The sequence below is a fragment of the Bubalus bubalis genome, chromosome 2, assembly GCF_019923935.1.
Source record: "Bubalus bubalis isolate 160015118507 breed Murrah chromosome 2, NDDB_SH_1, whole genome shotgun sequence".
In the NCBI taxonomy this organism is placed as follows: domain Eukaryota; kingdom Metazoa; phylum Chordata; class Mammalia; order Artiodactyla; family Bovidae; genus Bubalus; species Bubalus bubalis.
Window position 1 is genome coordinate 69,356,333 of NC_059158.1, and position 17,261 is coordinate 69,373,593.

The 17,261-nt window shown below is 37.3% G+C and overlaps 1 protein-coding gene and 1 pseudogene across 4 annotated transcripts in view; one reads left to right on the forward strand and one right to left on the reverse strand.

The window, feature by feature from the left end:
- ZNF385B (zinc finger protein 385B) overlaps positions 1-17,261 on the forward strand; it is a 488,263-nt gene that overhangs the window by 253,402 nt on the left and 217,600 nt on the right. The gene's annotated exons all lie outside the window — the stretch shown is intronic.
- LOC102401179 overlaps positions 1-17,261 on the reverse strand; it is a 122,026-nt pseudogene that overhangs the window by 1,909 nt on the left and 102,856 nt on the right.

A 17,261-nucleotide genomic window follows, 5' to 3' on the forward strand; every position in this document is an offset into this window, starting at 1 on the left:
CTGCATTTCTGGGCCTGTGATAGGCAAAACTTCACATGTACCATAGTTTCTTCCACTAGTGATTACCATTCTTATATCCTCTAATGGAATAAATGCTACTTTCCAAGAAAGTCTGAAGTTGCTGTCATTTCTCCAGTAATTAACATCTGCTTCACCAACAACAAATACACACACCACACCTGTTTGTATTTCATCTTTGTATGCAGTGACTTATTTTTAAAATTATAGTGTGCTTTTTAAAGCATTGGTTTAAAAAAATTATTTTTAAATGGCAAACTCAACATTTGATATCATTCAAAAATGATATCACTCAACTGAAGAGACAATATGAACAGCTGTGACCAAGTCCATGCAGACACTGACACTGAGTGTTGTGGGCGCTGCCCTCTGCATAGCTTCTGTAAGTTGTGATTAATTATAGACACATCCTGATTCAGAGCTGTGAAAATGTGCGGGTGAATAAGCCCTTGGAATCTATGTAATATAGTAATAAGCAATTCACACTGGAAATGTCTTCATGCTAGATTATAGGATAACATAATGAGCTAAAGCAATGGTTCTCAAAGTGTGGTCCCAGGACCAGAAACTTCAGCCTCGCCTGAGAATGTGCTATAATATAAATTCTCAGGCCCCACCCTAGACAGACTGAATCAGAAACTCTAGGGCTTGGGCCCAGCAGTCTGTTTTAACAAGCCCTTCAGGGAATTCTGGTGTCGCTCAAGCGTGACAGCCACTCGGTAAAAGTGAATGGAGTCTCAAGGGCAGGGAGAGAGTCTTCCTTCCACATTTATAGAAAAACGTTTATTAGTATAAACATACACACATGCATACACCTGTCCCTCTTGAAACTTAGTTTACCCCCTATGGGAATTAATATGCATAATCCTTCAGGTCACTACATCCAAATATATATATTTGATATATGCAAGGCCTACATTCTACAATGACCGAAGAACCCCAGATGTTAGTCTGTTGTATCATCATCATCCTTGACCACCTCTCCTTTTGTTCTCTTTATTCCTAGCTTTGTTTCCCATTTACCTCTTTCTCAGACACTCATTTTTCTTAAACTTTTCAGCCTATTTTAATCAAAATAAAAGTAGCTGATCATGTAAAAGTTGAATCCCAAAATTATCTTTAATAGGGAAATACAGAAACATGAATGAATACCAGGAAAACTTTACTGCTCAAGGATCTGGATCCCAGGAAGGTATACATAGTTTAATTTCTGTCCACTGTCATTATAATATGTAAAAAGAAATATCTGCTGCAGGATAATTTAAAAATAATTGCTAAAATGTGTAATATTTGGATGTATCATTTTATTTTCTACTTCAAAAAACATAGTCTCAGAAATCACATTCAACTTACTGGCTTTAGTGTTAGCTGGAGTGCAATGTATTCTTCTTTTGAGGTCAGATAGATTTTTCTGCTTTTAAATTGTTAATTCACAGCCAGTAGAAACATACAAAGAAATGAGATATTCCTTTGTTAAATATGCACTGCAATATCCTTATTGCTTTAAAACTGTAAGGTTTGTTCTCTCAAGAGAAACCTATTTCAGAAATAATTACCTTTGTATTGGAATCAAACAAACAATCTTTTGTGAAACTGAAATCTCATTGGAGGCTCAAGCTCATAACACCAAATAATAAAAATATTTGCATTCTCTGATTCTTGATGAGTGATATAATTTTAATATACAGTCTTCCCTAAAAACATGTATATTATACAGAGCTTATTTTGCCGCAGAATTTCTTTTTAGTTTAGAGTTAAATGTATTTTAAATTAAAAAAAAAAAAGCATTGGGGGAAAATTGGGTAGTTTGATTTTTTAAATATGATTTTATAAGCTTGTTTGCATGAGTTTCACTTGTTTTATTTGTTAATTTAGTAGAAAATGCTCCTCGGAATTTTAAAGAAATAGCATGATCAATTCAAAATTTATATCTCCAACCCAGTGAAATAACCTACTTTTCCATAATTTTTTTTGGCTCTGTGGGCTGAGGACGCAGCATCTACTGACAGTCTCTGCATTGTTTGTTAGTTTCCACCAAGGTCCACAGCGAGTGAGTGGAGTCAGTCCAGTACTCCAGCAGGCTTAGGATACAAGGAAGAGTTTGTGAGGGCTCCCACTCTCACTGTAATAAAACCTGTGGCAGATTAGCATACTTCTCAGCTCCTGATACCTTTATTATACAGAGTTTGCAGACTGGCTGAATTGACTACTGCTGAGAAACATGCTTCTAGGTAAGTAACAAGACTTACAAATGGTGTTTTTGTTTGAAAGTGATAGGCAATACATATGGAAGTATACTTGGTTTTAGCTGTAATTTTCCAGATTGGTACAGATTTCATACAGTGCTGAGCAATGCCATGATTAGTATTATCTGTCATCCTAGGATTTGGGATGATGAGGTTTGGCAATTTAGAATAGTGTTGTAAATGTGTGTCTAAGTTAAGGAGGCACTCATGACTCATGTAACTGTATGTTTTTGCTTCTATTAAGATAAGCACAACATTTGGGGGTTTAATCAGTAGTTGTTATAGACAACAGAGTCTTCATGAACTAAGTGCTAACATGACTTCTGGTTTAAAAACATACTGGACTTCCATGTGTTGTTAAAATGCTATGATGAGTCTTCTAGAAAGGGATGATTCTACATGATTGTTTTATTAATGTTTAAAATATATAGAAAATGCCTAGATTCTCAGCTATAAAATTAGTTTTAAGTAATAGAACATTGAAAAGGTAAAGTTTGTATGCTGCATCTGTTTAGTAATGTTCATAATTATATCTTATACAGTGTATTTTAAAATATAGCATTTGCATGCATTAGTCTTAAGGGAAATCTAGTAAAATCTTCCAAAGATCTGATATAGGAAGCTTTCTCAGAGGAGCATAATTAAGTTAGTAAGAATTTCTAAACTCTAAATTAGTAAGAATTTCATTGGTGGCTACATAAACATTTAAAAAATGTTTTATTGATAAAATACTTTATTGTCAAGTTAATATTGTGAAATACTGGCTGAATTTTGTGGCTTGGATTATTTCTTTGGAAAACAAACATTTTCCTAATAGAATATGTCAGTAAGTGTACAATGAGTAGAGGAATTTTCCAGTTAATAAAGGCTAAACAAACATCTGAAATCTCCAGGAAATTAAGTGAAAACATCTTTTATTGCAGTGGTTATACTTTGACCAGTTGCACACATTACTTCACATGTGAGAACAATTTCAGCCTTTATTTTGGAGCTACTCATACTATCACTATATAGGGATGTTTGATTATCCATTTGGTACATAGTAAGCATAATCATGTTAGTAGTTTAAAAGATAAATTATATTTCTCCTTTGTTGTCCATGTGTTTAAGATATTTAATTAGGTCAGTCTGCATGGAGAAGCTTATAATTGATGATGTATATTTAGGTCAATTTTTGCTATAATTTCAAGCCTATTTATTATCCTACTTGGTAACGGTGTACTGTTATGAAAAATTACTGGTCTAGGAATTAGGAGACCTAAGTTTGAGTTCTGGCTCATTAACATGGCTCCTAACCACTGTGTATCCTCCTCCATAAAATGATTTCTTAGAGCCTGACTATTTTTTTGCAATTCCACTTCTGCCTTCCTAGTTTTCATTAGCCTGTCTTGTCAGAGACTCTAATACAAAATGTAAAGTATGCTGAAAATTTTAAACAAGGACCATCCTTTCACATGGCCAGTCCTTTCAAATCATAAGGTCCAATGCCATGAATAGGGAATGGGTGATACAGACAATTTAGGACAATAGTCCCAGCCTCTGGGAAGTGTACCTGTGCTCCTGTGAAATAGCCGCCATTTTGTTTGTCATTTACAAGGGTAAACATATACACAAGTATATGTTTTACAACCCTCAAAGTCAGAAAATTCTAACCAATACCTGTCTTAAAGACATTTATTTTTTAAAAAATGATACTTCATTTGAAATCATCTGCACGAGTGGCTTCTCACATGCAAAATCTCAAAACATACTATACAGCATATTTATTACCTCTTCACTTGCCCAAGATTCCTCCATTTGATTGGATATTAAGTTTGCAGACATGAATCTTTCTGTCATTTCACTGAGATAATTTCACTGTGGCTAAAGTAGCAAAGCATGAGCTTCAGATGGCAGAAGTTTGACTTCTTCCCTCACTTGGTAAGTGGTTCAAGGAAAATCATCCATCCTTTCTGAACTCATTTCCTCTGAAAATGACAATACAAATGTTTATCTCATAGGATTGCTGGAGGAATTAAATCGGTAGTATTTATAAAGGATCGAGTATAGCATTTTAGCATTTAAGTTGGCAACCAATAAATGGTAGATAATTATTATTGTTGTCTTATTAAATTATCAACCATTGATTTCTATTTAGATTCACCATACTGTCTAGAGTTGCTGAAACTATATAGGTTTTATATGGTTATTTACTGCAGTGTTCCAACAAGACGAGTGAATTATTTTCCTGTGTGAATGTAGAGTCAACCAGAACTCACTCTAAATTATAGTTGTGAGCTATAATTACTTCAATGGTTAAGACCATTTTGGCCTCTGGGAGTGAAAAGTTATATTTGACAGTGCATGTGAAAGAAGTATTTGTGAATTCATCTCTGTCTGCTATTCATACCTGGGTTAAAATGAGCCATGGTGTCAAGAGGTTTCTTTGGAACGTTACACAAACTGTCTTGTTCCTGGCCACGTAGCAGTTGGGAATATGCAAACAGGCCTGAATGGGACCAAAGAGAAAATTCTTGTCAGGCAGGAAACCTAATGTTTACACATTAATCAATAAGGTGACGGTCACTAAGGTGGCTATGACTAAGATTTCTTGTTCATGATGAATGGAAGCTCGCATCTCTCCTTACAGTCCTTACTTCACATCAACATGTTCAACAGGACTGCACTGAAGCTCAGTGGTGACACAGGCATTCTGGCACCAGAGGCTCTCTGTCTCCCCTCCTCTCCCCGACTCCCCACCCCCGCCCCCTGCTCCAGTAAGGGAGGACCCTTACATTCACCTATCAGACTGGCTTTCTGCTTTTCTTTTTTTTTTTTAATTTTTTTTTTTACTTGGAGGCTAATTACTTTCCAATATGGTGGTGGTTTTCACCATGCATTGACATGAATCAGCCACGGGTGTACAGGTGTCCCCCCATCCTGAACTCCCCACCCACAACCCTCCCTACCCCATCCCTTTGGTTTGTCCCAGAGCCATCAGCTTTGAGTGCCCTGCTTCATGACTCGAACTTGCACTGGTCATCCATTTTACATACAGTAATATACATGTTTCAATGCTATTCTCTCATATCGTCCCACCCTTGCCTTTTCCCACATAGTCCAAAAGTCTCTTCTTTACATCTGTGTCTCTTTTGCTGTCTTGCATGTAGGGTCATCATTACTGTCTTTCTAAATTCCATATATATGTGTTGATATACTGCATTGCTGTTTCTCTTTCTGGCTTACTTCACTCTGTATAATAGGCTTCAGTTTCATCCACCTCATTAGAACTGACTCAAATGTGTTCTTTTTTATAGCTGAGTAATATTCCATTGTGTATATTTACCACAACTTCCTTATCCATTCATCTGCTGGTGGACATCTAGGTTGCTTCCATGTCCTGGCTATTGTAAACCGTGCTGCGATGAACATTGGGGTACATGTGTCTCTTTCAATTCTGGCTTCCTCAGTGTGTATGCCCAGCAGTGGAATTACTGGGTTGTATGGCAGTCTATTTCAAGTTTTTTAAGGAATCTCCACACTGTTCTCCATAGTGGCTGTACCAGTTTGCATTCCCACCAGCATTGTAGGAGGGTTCCCTTTTCTCCACATCCTCTCCAACATTTATTGTTTGTAGACTTTTTGATGGTGGCCATTCTGACCTGCGTGAGATGGTACCTCATTATGGTTTTGATTTGCATTTCTTTTTTAATGAGTGATGTTGAGCATCTTTTCATGTTTGTTGGCCATCTGAATGTCTTCTTTGGAGAAATGTCTGTTTAGTTCTTTGGCCCATTCTTTGATTGGGTCATTTATTTTTCTTGTATTGAGCTGCTGCTTGTATATTTTGGAGATTAATTCTTTGTCAGTTGTTTCATTTGCTATTATTTTCTCCCATTCTGAAGGCTGCCTTTTCACCTTGCTTTACACCTTCCTGCAGTGTGCAAAAGGTTTTAAGTTTAATTAGGTCCCGTTTGTTTATTTTTGTGTTTAGTTCAACGTTATTCTGGGAGGTGGGTCATAGAGAATCTTGCTGTTATTTATATCAGAGAGTGTTCTGCCTATGTTTTCCTCTAAGTTTTATAGTTTCTACTCTGGTCTTAACATTTAGACCTTTAATCCATTTTGAGTTTGTTTTTGTGTATGGTGTTAGAAAGTTTTCTAGTTTCATTCATTTCCAGGTGGTTGACCAGTTTTCCCAGCAACACTTTTTAAAGGGATTGTCTTTTCTCCATTGTATATTTTGGCTTTCTGTTCTTCTATTCACATTAAGGTATAAATGGCTCAACATAGTCTATGAGTTTGCATTTTAACTCACTGAAAAACTTCAAGCTAAAACTTTAAAACCCTAACCCCATGCAATGCTAAGTAATAGCTAGTGGGTTGAAAGATTTGGGATAAACAGATATAACCTCTAGATTAGCCATTCTCACTGCTCGCCAAGGGGCAAAAATTCATTCTCAGAAGCAAAAAAGTAAAAAAAAAAAATTGTACTACTTTTATGAAGTATTAATATAGTACATAAACAGACATGCAGTATATCTGTGGCATTAAAATTTCATGAAGCACCCCATTAAAGACAACATTGTAAATAAAACTCATTAAACAGGGGGAAAATGAAAAAAAAAAGTCTTGAGAAACAGTGCTCTAGGTGAAGATCTCAAAGGACTCCATAAGCCTGTAGAGTATGAATTTTATTGTATTCTTTTTTCTTTTTTTTTTTTTTAGTATAATGTAACTTATGTCTGGCTTAGTTCAGTTTAGTTGCTCAGTCGTATTCCACTCTTTGCAACCCCATGGACTACAGCACTCCAGGCTTCCCTGTCCAACACCAACTCTCAGAGCTTGCTCAAACTCATGCCCATGGAATCAGTGATGCCTTCCAGTCATCTCATCCTCTGTCGTCCCCTTCTCTTCCCACCTTCAATCTTTTCCAGCATCAGAGTCTTTTCTAATGACTCAGCTCTTTGTGTCAAGTGGTCAAAGTATTGGAACTTCAGCTTCAGCATCAGGCCTTCCAATGAATATTCAGGATTGATTTTCTTTAGGATTAACGGGTTGGATCTCCTTGCAGTTCAAGGGACTCTCAAGAGTCTTTTCCAACACCACAGTTCAAAAGCATCAATTCTTCAATGACCAGCTTTCTTTATGGTCCAGCTCTCACATCCATACATGACTAGTAGAAAAATCATAGCTTTGACTATACAGACCTTTGTCAGCAAAGTCTGGCTTAGTACTTATATTTGAAACTAGTATTTATGTTCTAGTAAGTCAAATACGAGAGTTCCAGAAAAACATCTATTTCTGCTTTATTGACTATGCCAAAGCCTTTGACTGTGTGGATCACAATAAACTGTGGAAAATTCTGAAAGAGATGGAAATACCAGACCACCTGACCTGCCTCTTGAGAAACCTGTATGCAGGTCAGGAAGCAACAGTTAGAACTGGAATTGGAACAACAGACTGGTTCCAAATAGGAAAAAGAATACATCAAGGCTGTATATTGTCACCCTGCTTATTTAGCTTATATGCAGAGTACATCATGAGAAACCCTGGGCTGGAAGAAGCACAAGCTGGAATCAAGAGTGCCGGGAGAAATATCAATAACCTCAGATATGCAGATGACACCACCCTTATGGCAGAAAGTGAAGAGGAGCTAAAGAGCCTCTTGATAAAAGTGAAAGAGGAGAGTGAAAAAGTTGGCTTAAAACTCAACATTCAGAAAACGAAGATCATGGCATCTGGTCCCATCACTTCATTGGAAATAGGTGGGGAAACAGCGGAAACAGTGGCAGACTTTATTTTTGGGGGCTCCAAAATCACTGCAGATGGTGACTGCAGCCATGAAATGAAAAGACGCTTATTCCTTGGAAGGAAAGTTATGACCAACCTAGATAGCATATTGAAAAGCAGAGACATTACTTTGCCAACAAAGGTCCATCTAGTCAAGGCTATGATTTTTCCAGCGATCATGTATGAATGTGAGAGTTGGACTGTGAAGAAGGCTGAGTGCCAAAGAATTGATGCTTTTGAACTGTGGTATTGGAGAAGACTCTTGAGAGTCCCTTGGACTGCAAGGAGATCCAACCAGTCCATTCTGAAGGAGATCATCCCTGGGATTTCTTTGGAAGGAATGATGCTAAAGCTGAAACTCCAGTACTTTGGCCACCTCATGAGAAGAGTTGACTCATTGGAAAAGACTCTGATGCTGGGAGCGATTGGGAGCAGAAGGAGAAGGGGACGACAGAGGATGAGATGGCTGGATGGCATCACTGACTCGATGGACATGAGTCTGAGTGAACTCCGGGAGTTGGTGATGGACAGGGAGGCCTGGCGTGCTGCGATTCATGGGGTCACAAAGAGTCAGACATGACTGAGCGACTGAACTGAACTGAAGTCAAATATGGTTATTTGTTGTAGCTTTTATTCTTTTTAATTATGAAAAAAAAATGAAGAGGAAAAGAAAAGAACAAAATGTGCTTGGATTTGAATTCCAGCTCCATCTCTTCTTTGTTCTATGACCCTTGGCAAATTGCATACCCTCTTTAAGCCTCAGTTTCCTTGTCTTTGAGCTTCCCTGGTGGCTCAAACTGGAAAGAACCTGCCTGCAATGCGGGAGACCTGGGTTCAATCCCTGGATTGGGAAGATCCCTGGGTTAGGAAGATCCCCTGGAGAAGGGAATGGCTACCCACTCTAGTACTCTTGCCTGGAGAATCCCATGGACAGAGGAGCCTGGTGGGCTCCAGTCCATGGGGTCACAAAGAGTCAGACATAACTGAGTGACTGACACTCTCACTTCCTTTGTCTTTAGCTAACTTGAAGTACAATGCCCACCTTGTGGAATTCCAGTATCATAAGGATTAATCGAATTAATGTACATAAAACCTTCAGCACATTGCCTAGGGAATAAATGCATGCCAATTAGTAGCTATAACTTTATGTGTTGTGCCTTTTTATGTCAATCACTGTCTTTTTAAATTATTATAGAAAGCATTTTTTTAAATTTAGGAGATAGAAGTATCATCATCCATAAAATGATATTTTTATCATTTGTCTTTTAACATTTGTCTTTCTGGGACAAATGTTAATACTATCTATAAAAAAAGCTAAACTTCTGGTTTTCCTTTAAACCAGTGACCACACCCATTGACATAAATCCAAACAAAATAAAATCTAAATTAAACTGTTTTTCTGTTTTACTCAGAGGCAGTCCTTTGCTAAACTAAACATTAACATCTCTAGATACTAATATAGTCTATGAAATGTAGAGTGATTCACTTCTCTGTCAGTTCTGTTGAAATATGTTTTCTTTTTAAATACTACATTGGACTTTCTCAGATGTAAATTCATTGTTTTATTTCCACTAATACCTGTAGAACTCAGTATATTTGAAATTCAGGTCTGTTTGTGATTTCATTTTTACGTGGAATATCATCATTCCCTTTCTCTGTGTGGTATTTGCTTTTAAGTATTCATTAACATGTATGGAATTATAGGATAGAGAAGTTAGTTGAAAGGATATAGAATCAGCCAGTGAGAATCAAACTTGAGAATTCATGCAGTGTTGGGTGAATTTCTGCATTGATATAACTCAGTGGAAGATTTTTGTTTCCTTTAAAGGAGGATCTACAATCCATTCTCTCTCCTTTCTCTCTTCTCTCTGTTCTCTCTTTCCAAAGTAGAGTTGTCCTGCTTTTGTGACCTGTTAAAATTTTTACCTGCTGACCTTATTCCCAGGTTACCTTGCTTTTATGTTGCAAGACTAATACTCACCTCTACAGATGGACAGCCAATGGAGAAGAAAGAAGGCTATCATTGTGATGTGGTGAGATAGGCTATATGAACAATTTGGAAATGCATGTACAGTCCCCCTTGCCTTTCAGGTTAACTTCTTTTAAGTTGGGGCTGGGTCAAAGATCCCCTGGAGAAGGGATATGCTACACACTCCAGTATTCTTGGGCTTCCCTTATGGCCCAGTTGGTAAAGAATCTGCCTGCAGTGTGGGAGACCTGGGTTCGATCCCTGGGTTGGGAAGATCCCCTGGAGAGGGGAAAGGCTACCCACTCCAGTATTCTGGCCTGGAGGATTCCATGGACTGTATAGCCCATGGGGTCACAAAGAGTTGGACATGACTTAGCAACTTTCACTTTCTTTTAAGGTAATTGATCTTGTCACCCATGTTTCCTCTTTTCTGTGAGAGAAGTCCTCTAATACAGAACAGTCATGTAGCAATGTTTTCCATTCCTGAGACTGGCTTTGTAATTCTTGGCTTTGACAGCAGAAAACACAAATGTGAGGATCCGAGAGTGCTTTAGGTGGACATCATGTTTCCACTAGCAGTGGAATTCAGAGAATATTGAAGATACAATTATTTAAAAGTCTTCCTAGCTTTCCAGGGAGCTAGAGAGAACAGGTAGGCAAACACCATATTTCAAAAGCATATGACAAATCAAAGAGCCTGATTTAAAATATATTGGGTCAGATTCCGTATCTATATGCTTTAAAAATCATATTCCCAAGAGAATTTTGGAAGAAGCTTTGATTTTAAAAAGCCATTAGGCTTCAAAGTTGATTTAAGAATATATATGTAATAGCATGGAAGTTCTGGTGCCCAACAGATATTCTCTAATCCATGTAGAATTATCTTAAGTCTACTTACTGCCATTCCAATGGAAAAGTCTGAGAGTTATCAAGACAGTAGGAGGCAAATATTTTGGCAGAAATGGTGAGATCTTAATATAGCTCTTTTGAGGAGTGACTAGTGAAATTTCCCCAAACCTAGACTTCTAAAAGTGACATTCCCAAGAAGTTAGAATAATCTTCACATATTTGGAACCACTGCATCATGAGGAATTAATAAGGCTTTTTCATGATCTCTGTTTCAGATAAGAGAGCCAAAGTGACTTAACCAAGATGTTTCATCCAGGAATGTTGCAATTAGAGCTCAATCCAGTTCTTCTTCCCATCCACTTTCTATGCTTACTATTAACTATGTTCCAGGTAGGGCAGGTAAGAGCCCTCACCCAAGGCTTCAGTCCACCTATGGTGAGAGGTCATGAAATGCCCCTTACTTCATCCCTTACATCACCAAATCCAAGGTCTTCTTCTGTAATCTGCTTGAACTTTAGCTGAACCAGATCCATTATATTTCTCTGTTAAAACTGTCCTTGTTTCCTCTTACTCATGTTAATTTCTCTGTTTCTTTCTATGGAAATATTTCAAAATAACTTGGAGAATCATCATCAATTATTTTCCATCCCTTCAGGAAGGTTAAAGTGGCCTTGGCCAATGTGGAGAAGTCACACAGGCCAGTCTGGATTTGTTCACTAGCAGGGATATTGTTGAAATTAGATAATGCTTGCCTTGCTGATCACATGCTGTGTTTTGAGCCTCTTGGGGTATTTTCATGTGGTAGGTGTAAATAGGGACAATTTGCTTTGATAATTGACTTGTGCCTAATATATTTGATCTAAGTCTCATGCAAAGGAAGATGGACCATAGTGTATCAATCAATAAATTCTGATTGAACACTGAAAGTGTAATCAATTGGTATTTTCAAAAAGAATTGAGCAAGGGACCTGTTTGCACAGGAGTGGTAAAGGTTTAAGGAGTCAACAGTAGATGTCAGGGTTCCTGCTGACCAAATGTAAGTGTCTGCGTTCTTGAAGAGGAAGGGGAGGTAATGGAGGTGTCTAAATTTGGTGGGCTAAGTTGGAGACAGAAAGGGAGACTGCTCAGTGAGAGTGGTTAGCATAGAAGGAAGCCTCTGCTAGAAAGCACGCAAGGAAGGAATACTCCAGTGTCTCCAATGTCTGACTCTCTTTTTCCCACACAGAATGGGCAACAAATAGAGAAAAGATCTGCAAGCACAGAACAAGCGGTACACATGGTCTTCTGAACTCATTTCAGAACATCTTCCCCACCCAGTATTTAATTTAAACAGCAATTTATGGGAATTTTCCTTTACTGTATCATATTCCTCTGTGCTTTCTATAATGTTCTAGACATTGATTGGTTTTTAAATTTTTATGTTAACTTGGGATCCTTAATGCACATGTAAACTATTGTGCTGTGCAGCCGTGGTGCATGGGGCTAGTGAGGGACTGAGATCTGTTTGCCCCTAAAAAGAAATCATGCCGACTTGTCGTGCTTTTGCATTCCTGACCATGCTTTTTTATGGCCTCCTGGTATTCTGTAGTGTCAGGAGGCATGTATCACAGCAGTGCATGTTCATAGCAGCTCCAGATCCTTGTTCTGAATTCTATTATTTTCATTCTTCTGTGCATTTAGGAAAGAGATAACCATTACTGTAGCCATTCACCCAATACATTTTTATTGAGCATTTATTATGCTCCTTAAAGGCCCTGAGGATATCAGGGTAAGCAAAGGATAAAAGGTTCCTTCCCTTAAGGAGTGTATGCCTCCGTTATTTTTCTAAACTAACTATTTGAGACCTTAGGAATTCTCTTAAGAATTGTTAATCTTCTGATGCTTTTGGAGGTGGTGATGGGAGACAGTTTCTGGTGCTTTGCTGAACTCTGAACTGTTGAGTTTACCAAGAAAATAAGTGAGGTGTTTATGGTACACTATTTAGTGGTGGTGTTCATACATTTAAAGAATAATTTCTGCGTATCTACTATATGCTAGTATATGTAGCAATTGAGAAATTAAGAAAATATCTCAGTGTCCAGAGTACTGCTCATCTAGTGGGAAGCAAATATGCAAATACCTGCAAATGGCACCGTGTCAAGGGCTGTGGGCCTAGCAAACAATTCCACAGTTTTGGATGAGAGTATCTATGAGAGTTGCCATAATAACCATAACGTCTAGTTTCCTGGCTGCTCAGGCAAGTCCTTTAAAGCCTCTCTGTTAGTAACTTGTGCTTTTATTTATAGAAATCCCATAGTACTGACTTGTAAAAGCAGCATTTCCCAGAATCCATGGGCACAAACTGTTCAACTCTTTGAAACACACATGAAACAGGTCCAGGCACAGTGTTAACACTGTTTCAGGATAAACCACGTGACTCAGAATTAGGAGGCTCGGTAGAAAGTACAGTTTTAGAGATCACTGAACATGTATTTTATATGAATAGCTTATACCTGTACTCTGGAAAAATACTCATTGAAATTGAAAAATGAAACCACATAATTTTTTTAAAATGCCCTAATAATGGTTGGCTTTATTTTTCTATTTTACCAGTTTAACCTTGGACTCTCTAGCAATATTGGTCATAGCTAGCCTTTGTCACGTTTCCAAATCTATACCTTAAAATGCTCGGTCTAAGCCAAGGTTAGCTGATCCTCTAACATGCTGAAAAAAAGAAGCTCAGAATTCTAGTTTTAATCTAAGACTGAAACTTTTTCCTGGCAGTACAGTTTTGGCATGCCCAATGAGGCTCTTCCTTTTTTTCTAAATGATTGAAAGAAACACTCCTATGAAACGATTTTTGTTGCTTCCTAACTCTTTTTTCCCACATTTTTTTAAAAAGCCCCTGATAAAGAGAAGAGAAACCAGTGTTAGCCACTTCCCACGAGGAGGACAGTCTTCAGGTTCCCCACAGTATTCACGGGGTGGGTTCATGTCTCAGTTCCTACTCTACCACCAGTCTGTGTGGTACCCTGCTGATGCTTTTGCACTTGAAGACCTTGGAGGCCCCTACAGAGCAGCAGTCACATCTTCCTTTATTAGCCTATAGATTTAAAGATCATATTTGAAGTTCTTATAAAGAGCAGTCTCAGGGGCTGTCTTATTGGGATTTTAGTTTTGTTTTTGTACTCATGTGTGACGAAAGGGGTTGAGTGGTTTATGTGGACTGTATAATATAGTGTGTCCATGAGTTTAGGAAAGAGTATAAACTTAATTTTATAGTATACATTAGCTACATTTAAAAATATTACACTCGGTGCACTTCTCTTCAGCCACATTTAAGGCAATGTACCTATAATGGAAGGCAATATGCCCAATTATTCATCTAAAAAAGTACAAATATTTTATTTTCTCTATGTTTATAAACTTTTTTGGACTTTTGTTAGTGTGTTTGTTGAGTAGCTTTTTTTATTTTTTAAAGATTAACCATTGCATTGCTTTACATTTATTAATAGATGGAGGTCCTTCACCAAAAAACACATTAATGAACATAGTGTTTCAAAATATAACTTACATAATATTTTTTAAAAAATTGATACTTAAAAATATTAAATCATTATGTTGTATACTGAAAACTAAAATGATGATATATGTCAATTATATTGCAATAAAATTGATAATAATAGTTAATAATTTTATCCTGTGTTAGTTACCTAACTTTGCAGAAAACCTGTATAATTTGACCCTTTTGCCAGATTTTCCTGAAATGGTAAAAAAAAATCTTAGGATAAAACATGTACTCTGAAGATATTAAAGTCAAAATAATTTAAGCAAGTCTATGTCTTTGTTGTATATTATGCAGCTAAATCACTGTGTGTATATTTGTGTTTTCATCCTTGAGTAATGTCAGTGGCAAAGGGTAATCAGTAGGCATTGTTTCCAAATGTTTGCCATTTTGATGCTGAAATCACTGTTATGCTGCTATTTTGCTTTAATCAATTCTTGTTTATACGTATGACTTTATCAGTTGTCCAGTGGATTTAATGCCTCTTAACTCTCTAGTAAGACAGGGAAAGGTTTAACTGTCAGTCAGGCAAGTCTTGTGCTGTGATGATACATCAAGTCAAAGAAAATTCGTAATGTTATATAGATAACCACAGAGTTTTTTGTGTCTTGATTTCTCACCTCTCTACTTTATTGATTTGTTTTTCTTCTACTTCTGATAAAGGCAATGAAATAGCTACCCTGTGTGGAATAAATGTGAGTTACTGATAGAGCCAAAAGACTGAAAGAAGCACAATGTCACTCTCAAAATGACAGCTTGTTACAGGATTCCTCTTTCAACAACAAAACCCCAAAGCCTTTGCACCAAGCTCAAGCAGGAAGGATAGCATGTTATGCTTTTAGCATTTAGCAGTATCTAGTAGTTGGGCTTTCATTCGTCTTCAAGCATCCCTTATTTTGAATAACGTATGTCACCTTCTCTCATATATGTTATTCTTTGTGAGTGCCCCTGAGTATGTTTTGCTCTTTGTAAAGCAAAACTTCTCTAAAGACAAGTGTCCTGAACTTGGAGCTTTGGATTAATAGAGCAAAATGTGAATCAGAATTTATTTCTTTTCTAATACTTAAAACACACTCCTTTTTTCCAAAACATATTACATACACGTAATCTCTCTGAGTAAGATTTCTCTGCGGCTTCTTTAGTTTTCTGAGTCTTCATAAAGAGGAACTTTGTTACTCTAAGCGTAGTCTACATATTACAGACATAACAGTAAACGCAGACCTTCTATACCTCAAAAAATGATGAAATCATCTATTATAGGTGAAATGCCTATGTATTTGAGTTTCTGCCTCATGCATTTATTCAGCAATATGCTAATAATTTGGAGAATGAAATGGCAACCCACTCCAGTTACTCTTGACTCTAGTACTCTTGTCCAAGGAGAATCCCTTGGACAGAGGAGCCTGGTGGGCTACAGTTCATGGGGTCACAGAGTCAGACATGACCGAGTGACTGACACACACACATGCTAATAATTGTCTGCTATGGACCAGGATTTGTGCTACATACTAAGTCTCCAGTGGTGCCATTTCTTTTCTCTTAGCCTTGCAAAATGGAAAGAAAGGATACTGGTATCTGGAAATGCAAACAGGTATTATGATTAGAATTATGTTTTTAAATTTATTTGGTACTGATTTTACTTAATTAAGCTGAACACTGAGATTTTTTAAAGTAAAACATTACATGGCAAAACAAGAATATAGAAAAGTATGCAATAAAAAGTAAAAAAAAAAAAAAAAAAAATTCCCCAAACCTCTAATCCTATTCCTTCAAACAAAGTTTGCTAAGGGATTTTGTGCTTTGTTTCAGAGTAAAACAAAGCAAAAAACTAAAATAAAACATGCACACACACAAACATATATACGTTTATGTATGTATGCATATATGTCTGCATGAACACAAATAGTATCATATGATACATTCTATACCTTAATACTTTTACTTAGTGTTATATCTAGTGTATGTCTTGTGGATTTTCCATAGAAGAATTTATATATTTACCTCTTTCTTTCTTTAAAGACAGTTTTTAAATTTTTAAACAAAATCAAATTTACAAAAATTTACAATATAGTACGAAGAACATTTTTTTAACTGATTTCCCTAGAATATCTTACTGTTTATTTACTGTAAAATACTACTCCTATATTGGCTTCTCTGGGGGCTCAGATGGTAAAGAATCCACCTGCAGTGCAGGAGACCCAGGTTCAATCGCTGGTTCTGGAAGATCCCCTGGAGAAGGGAATGACTACCGACTCCAGTATTCTTGCCTAGAGAATTCCATGGACAGAGAAGCTTGGCAAGCCACATACAGTTCATAGGGTCACAAATAGGCATGACTGAGTGACTGGGAAACTCAAATAGATGTACTCCTGTGTCTCCTCCTCATATACCATTAAGGTTTTGGCAGTTGTCCTAATATTGTGCTTTATTTCAACCTTTTTCACTTGATTTAGTTGCCATGTAGATTTGGTCTCCTGTCTGAAATAGTTAGAGGGCTTCCCTGGTGGCTCAGAGGTTAAAGTGTCTGCCTGCAATGTGGGAGACCTGGGTTCAATCCTGGGTCGGGAAGATCCTCTGGAGAAGGAAATGGCAACCCACTCCAGTATTCTTGCCTGGAGAATCCCATGGACAGAGGAGCCTAGTGGGCTATAGTCCACGAGGTTGCAAAGAGTCGAGCACGACTGAGCGACCTCACTTTCACTTTCTGAAATAGTTGCTCGGTGTTTTTGTGTTTTTTTTTTAATTTTCAAGATCTGATTCTTTTGAAGATTACTGGCCACTTTGGATTTTCTGATGCTTCCTCTTGATTAACTTCAGGTTCTAGGTCTTGTACAGGAATATCATGATATCAATGCTATCTTCC